General features: G+C 42.6%; 1 pseudogene; it reads left to right on the top strand.

Moving 5' to 3' along the window:
* The first annotated feature begins 925 nt into the window (after positions 1 to 925).
* On the top strand, positions 926 to 6596 carry LOC146425705 (uncharacterized; annotated as a pseudogene).
* Positions 6597 to 6864: the final 268 nt, after the last annotated feature.

Raw genomic sequence — 6864 nt, 5'->3', positions numbered from 1 at the left:
ACTTGCCAAAAGGTTAATAAACAACAATTACGAGAAAGGATACCTGGAGGAAGGGAATTAGCACACAGACCCTTCTCCCGCGTTCAAATTGATTTTACAGAATTGCCAACGGTTGGGAGGCATAAATATTTACTGGTTATGGTGGACCACCTTAGCCACTTTGTGGAAGCTTTCCCAACAACAAGGGCCACCGCACAAACAGTTGCAAAAATTTTATTAAAACAAATTGTACCAAGATATGGAATTATAGAAGTGATTGATTCCGACCGGGGACCACATTTTGTGTCCAAAGTCACTAAAATTATATCTGAGGCCCTGGGAATTACTTGGGAATATCACACTCCCTGGCATCCCCAAAGCTCGGGAAAGGTGGAAAGAATGAATGGGGAAATAAAGAAACAACTAACCAAATTAATGTTAGAAACCAAAATGAGCTGGGTCAAATGTTTACCACTGGCATTGTTAAATATTAGAACCCAACCCTGCACGGATATAGGGGTTTCTCCATATGAAATGTTATATGGGATGCCATTCAATTTGGAAATGCCTGTGGATCATCCAGCCATAGCAGATCTCCATTTACCATCCTATATTACCTGATTGGCAAGCCGGAGAGAGAAACTCCGCAAGAAGGGGTTGATAGCTCAACAACCGCCCCTATGGCTACCCATACATTTATTTCAACCTGGGGATGAGGTTTTAATAAAATCCTGGAAAGAAACATCTTTAACCCCTCAATGGGAAAGGCCATATATTGTGTTGCTTACCACAGAGTCATCGGTCCGGACAGCGGAAAAAGGCTGGACCCACACTAGCTGAGTGAAGAAATTCAACTGGGACCCCACGTCGAGAGTGGTAGAACAACCACAGGACTTAAAGATAAGGCTTAAGAAATCCTAACCTACCTGTGCATGAATCCTATAACCGTATACCCAAGAAACCACGATTTATTGCTTGGAAAATATGTTAGTAATTATATTGTTAAGTGCAACATCCATAATTGTAATTGCTACCCTTTTGTTTGCTTTATATGCAAGGTGTGCCAGGAACGATGGTGGACCCATTGCAAGGGGGGGAGACCCCCTAAGGGAATTTGCCGAATGTGTTACAAATTGGAACAGGAACAAACTTGGCATATTTTGCAATCTAAAGTTCAATTGGGCCAACTGGAACAAGGGTCCCCAGAGTGGTGGGACATATATGCATATGGGATACACCAAGAGCTGTATTGTTACCACTCAAATGAACCCGCACCAATGGTGGCGAACATCATTGGCGGGGAGTGCAGAAAAGCCTTGGTCCATTTGCCTTGTGGTGGCCCCATGGTTAAACATGTCAATTGGGACAGCTACAAGAAAAGATCCTTTGTCCCTGAGACCCCTGAAGACTATCCTTGCTGCCGAGAAGATGGCTACCCCCGTGGCTCGCTGCAACCGAGTCGACGGGCGAGGCAGAGGGATATATACAGCCAGTGGGGTGAACATACATGGGACTATGAAAAGATCTGGCACGAGCTGCCCCAAATCGAGGAGGAACCCGAAACAAGCACCACTGTATAAGGCTAAAAAGGGGACCAAGGCAGGGTCTAAACAAACTAAAAGAACTCAAAAAGCACTGGGACCCCCATCTCCTTGCCACACCTATATCTTGCTTTTAAGCCTAGTATTTACATGTACTACCGCTGATGTGCACCCTCACCAACCTTTTCGCTGGACATTAAGACAATGGGACAGTCAAACCCTAATCCAAACCCGACTCGGACTGGGACAAATCAGTTTTAATGCATCCCTTTGTGCTTTAGCTCCTATAGAACCTTGTATGCTTGAAGGCAAGGGTTGGTATTTTTGCCCTAGTTCAAACCCCGGAAAGGGATATTGTAACTACCCAAATTCTTATTACTGTGCTTATTGGGGATGCAAAACCATAGCTTACCCCTGGCTCCCAGACGGAGACAAGCATATTAAAGTTGGGTGGGGACCTTACGGTTGTAAATCCACCTGACTATAGTAGCCAGATTGGAAGGAGGGGAGCAGGGCCCAAAGTAACCTATAAATGGTTATACATAAACATAACACAACCCCAAGATCCTACGTGGCTACTAGGCAAGACCTGGGGTATAAGGTACTGGGAATCAGGAACCGACAGAGGTGGTCTTATCTTTATAAAGAAGGAACCTCACCCCAATGACCCCGAACCAGTGGGACCAAACCGGGTCATAACAGACATGATAAATACTGAAGCAGATGGATTAGGCATAGACCGTGAGGAAAGTACCACCATATCCAAAACCGAAATACCCCCAACCCCCTTGGGAGAAATAACTGATGAATTATGGAGACTTATGGTAGCCAGCTATAAGGTCCTAAATAAAACACACCCAGAATTAACAGACCACTGCTGGCTATGCTATAACGCCAGGCCACCCTTCTATGAAGCTATGGGGACGATTGAAAAAGCTAGAAGGATAAATGGGAGCAACCCTGCTCAATGTCTGTGGAAATCTGGCAAAAGAACAAAACTTGGCTGTTGGAAAACGCAGTTTTCCAGCAAAACTCATGCTAACTAAATAAGCCTGAGTAAGGCTTTGACATGGTCAGGCCTCAGTAAAATTCCGACAAGCTGCAGTGGTTTGTTTGCCTGAGAATGTTCTGTGGGAAGAATGCCATGAGAAAGATTAGGAGTCAGAAGTGTTATGAGAAAGGAATAAGGGAGTTAGCAGGAGGATCCCTGAATGTGTGAGAACAGCTGCAGGTGTGTGTGTGTATCTATAATTAGAAATATCTGTAACAGTATATAAGTCTCTCGTTTGGTGAAATAAAATGGAGCTTACTTTATATCTCATATTGAGACTGCCTGTGAGTTTCCCTCCCGTCGTATCTCGTTAAATGGTGATCCCGACGTGATACGGAGCTAGCAAGATTTAGAGCCGACGACTACGGACCCTGACAATGGAGTTTTACGACCCTGCTTCTGAGAGCGGCGGGAACGGAGAGGTGCTGGGGAGTGCAGCTTCAGCGTGTCAAATCTTTGCCCGAATTGGGGAAGATCGGAAGACACAGGCCAAATAGGACCTGCCTACCGTGAGGGCTATACTTCGGTGAACTGCACAACTCTGGCAATTGCGAGCCTCGATCGAGTGCTTAGACGGTGTTGACCAGGACCCTGAAAACCAGCTGGACCCAAAATGGAATCAGAGGTAGCCCAAATTTTATTGTTATGCTTTTTAGAAAAGCACGGACTCTGTAAAACTGCCCTATCACACTTAATGGGCCTGATAGTGGTGGGACAAGCTTATGGATTTTTTACAAATCCTATTACAGTATTCAGTGTAACAGAATGGCTGAATTACGGAGCTGTTTTGCTTTTGGACTGTGATAAAATTGCAAGAAAGCTTGGCAAACCACGGAGTAAAGTTGTAGCCTGCTTACAAATACACGCCACGGAGCAAAACCTTATGTGGCTCACGGCACAGGACATAACAGCTGCATGGAGCAGAGAGAAACCCATGAGTTACTGTGTTGTTTTTGCTATGCGGGGAACTTCGGCAGCCGAGGCACAGCCAGGAAAACCCCCCCCGCCAGGGAGGTGGGGGGAGGGAGAGCACGCCATGCCGCTGCTGGTAGCCGAGAATGCAGGGTTGCTCGATTGGATGAAAAGTCTGTTCCTGTCTCAGTGTATCACAGAGTATGGCAATGTTACAACGAAAAACATCTTAGCTGCTTTGTTTGAGAGAGTCACTGTTGGACTTTTGCCAGAACAACTGAATATTTTGTTAGAACGAGCTCCGATATCGCGGGTAAAGAAACAGAGTAACCAGAAATCATCCCGATGTTACCGATGCGGGAGTGGGGGACGCATGCAGAAAAACTGTAGCAGAAAAGCTTGGTGTTCCCGCTGTAACAGAGATACTCACAGTACAGAAGCTTGCAAAAACAAAAAGAACAAACACAAAGTGCCCAGTGACCCAGGAGCAGCGGCAGCTCCTACCCTGCGGCACGCCACACAAAGGAGACCTGTGGCGGAAATTGTTCCAACCGTGGCTTCCGGCCGAATGACAACCAGAGCGGAAGTCCCAGAGGGTACCCCGGTGGGCGGAGCCACGAGCCATCCACGCCTCCTTCACTGCCCCAACTGTGACGTCTGTGATGAAACCCTAAACTCTACTCCTCCCCAAGGATGAGGAAATGATTGACAGCTTCAGCAACGAACCAGAACTAACCAACAGCGTTGCCAGCAAAAACAGTCTGAGCAGAATGGAGCAGATCGGCTCTTCCTTCAGCCTGGCTGCACTGACACCGAGACCAAAACCTATTTCCAGCAATTTACTAATAAAGAAGCATTGTAACAAGATATTATCCTGATAAAAAAAAAAAAAATAATAACACCTTGAATACTAAAAGCTTTGAACGAAAGCTGAATTTTGCTAAAGCATTTGTGTGTATGTGTGAATATTGTAGGCCTACTGAGAGTGTGTTGAATGCTTTAATGTGTAAATGAAGGCTGTGATTGATAAGAATGTGATTTTGATTTCCTAAGAGTTTTAAGGTGTGAATGAAAAACCTGTGAGTGAAGTTATACTGAATGGTTTAAACTACTTGTTAAGTACTTTTGATTAAGCATAGATTCTGTTAAAGTTAAGTAATAGTGAATTTAAATTCTATTAAGTTGTAAGTTCTGTTAAAGTTAAGATTCTGTTAAGTAATATTAAGTGATGTTAATTTTAAATTCTGTTAAGTTTTAAGTCTTGTTAGAGTTAAGTTGTTAAGGTAATATTAATTTTAAATTCCATTATAGTTAAGTCCTATTTGTTAGCTTAAAATAAAATTTATTAAGATTAAGTTTTATTCATTTTTAGTGATATTAATTTTAAGTTTTAAATTTGTTAGTTTATATTATTACTCACAAAAGCTTTGCAGTTTTATTTTCTTAGTTAAAGTTAAGTAATAATATCTACTATTTTCAAATATTTCATCTCACCTTATATAGCTATCTACAAAAATAGTAACATGTTAAGATACTCTCCTTATTGATATTAATCAAAGTTTGTTTATAAGATGTTTTAAGAAAACCCTTCCACTTAGCACCTAAGCTCTGGCCAAGCTTTGGTTCTAACTGGCTGGGAAACATGCCATGAGTCCCAAGTATTTTGCACCAAAATGTGATCAATTAATTTTCATTTACCAAATTGAGTTTATAAAAGCTAAACCTTCTTCCAAGTAAACTTAGAGTCCTTGTCCGGAAAAGGTTCTCTAAGTTTTACCTGTGAAGTGAATGTTTTCAGTAATGATAATTCCTAGACCATGGCAACATATCTGAATAATTAATGAAATTTCCTTAGGTAAATTTATAGCAATTCTAATAATAACAATTACTTATAGCAAAGCAAGTTAATCTGATAACAAGACAATGTCTGTTCTCACAAGAGAAACGGGGGAACTGTTGGAAAACGCAGTTTTCCAGCAAAACTTATGCTAACTAAATAAGCCTGAGTAAGGCTTTAACATGGTCAGGCCTCAGTAAAATTCCGACAAGCTGCAGTGGTTTGTTTCCCTGAGAATGTTCTGTGGGAAGAATGCCATGAGAAAGATTAGGAGTCAGAAGTGTTATGAGAAAGGAATAAGGGAGTTAGCAGGAGGATCCCTGAATGTGTGAGAACAGCTGCAGGTGTGTGTGTGTATCTATAATTAGAAATATCTGTAACAGTATATAAGTCTCTCGTTTGGTGAAATAAAATGGAGCTTACTTTATATCTCATATTGAGACTGCCTGTGAGTTTCCCTCCCGTCGTATCTCGTTACCTGGCATCACATTAGCGCAGGTATCAGGAGAAGGAAGGTGCATAGGAAAAATCCCATCTTATAAAATGCACCTATGTAAAGTAATAATGCAAGCCCAATAACCAAAATAGCCTGCAGATTGGCTATTACCAGCTAAAAATGCTAAATGGGTATGTGCAAGTGTAGGGGTAACTCCCTGTATTCCCTTAAAGGAGTTTAATCAATCAGACTATTGCATACAAGTAGTAATAGTGCCAAGAATCACCTACCACCCAGGTGATTACATATATGACCACCATTCGGTCCCAGGGCACCACCTCATAAAAAGAGAACCTATTACAGCTATAACTATCGCAACCCTATTAGCATTAGGCACAACAGGAGCAGCCACAGGCATAGCCTCCCTTGTAAAACAAGACAAAGAATTTGCCAATTTACGGGAAACCGTAGATGAAGATATAGCCAAAATCGAAAGTTCTATCAGTGCCTTAGAAACATCATTGAGGTCTTTATCTGAAGTGGTGCTCCAAAATAGGAGAGGATTAGAGTTACTGCTAGCCCAAGAAGGAGGACTGTGCGTTGCCCTAAAAGAGGAATGTTGTGTTTATGCAGACCATACAGGGGTTGTTAGAGATGCAATGTCTGAGCTCCGGAAAGAACTGGATAAGCGAAAAAGAGAGAGAGAGAGCCGACAGAGCTGGTATGAAAGCTGGTTCAGTACCTCCCCGTGGCTAACGACCCTACTCTCCACACTGGCAGGGCCCCTAGTAGTAATTGTGCTAACTTTGACTTTTGGACCATGCATTTTTAACAGGTTGATAGCTATAGTTAAAGGAAGACTGGAGGCGGCGCATTTAATGTTAGTTAGAGCAAAATATAAAACCATACCTGAACAACAAGAGAGTGAGATGGAAGAAGAGTTGATCTTAAGCCGTGAAGCATTAAGGCAATTCTGCGAACAAAATGGTAATAAAGAGAGGGGGTAATTGTGATAAGTAAAACTTGGTTCGCAGAACCGCAAGAGGAAGAGGGGCCCCAACCCTGCACACCCTATCAAGACATCCTGTTTGTTCACAAAGCCGAATTA

This window comes from Lichenostomus cassidix, chromosome W (assembly GCF_008360975.1).
Source record: "Lichenostomus cassidix isolate B80296 chromosome W, HeHo_3.0, whole genome shotgun sequence".
In the NCBI taxonomy this organism is placed as follows: Eukaryota; Metazoa; Chordata; class Aves; order Passeriformes; family Meliphagidae; genus Lichenostomus; species Lichenostomus cassidix.
This window is presented reverse-complemented; position numbering and strand designations above follow the sequence as displayed.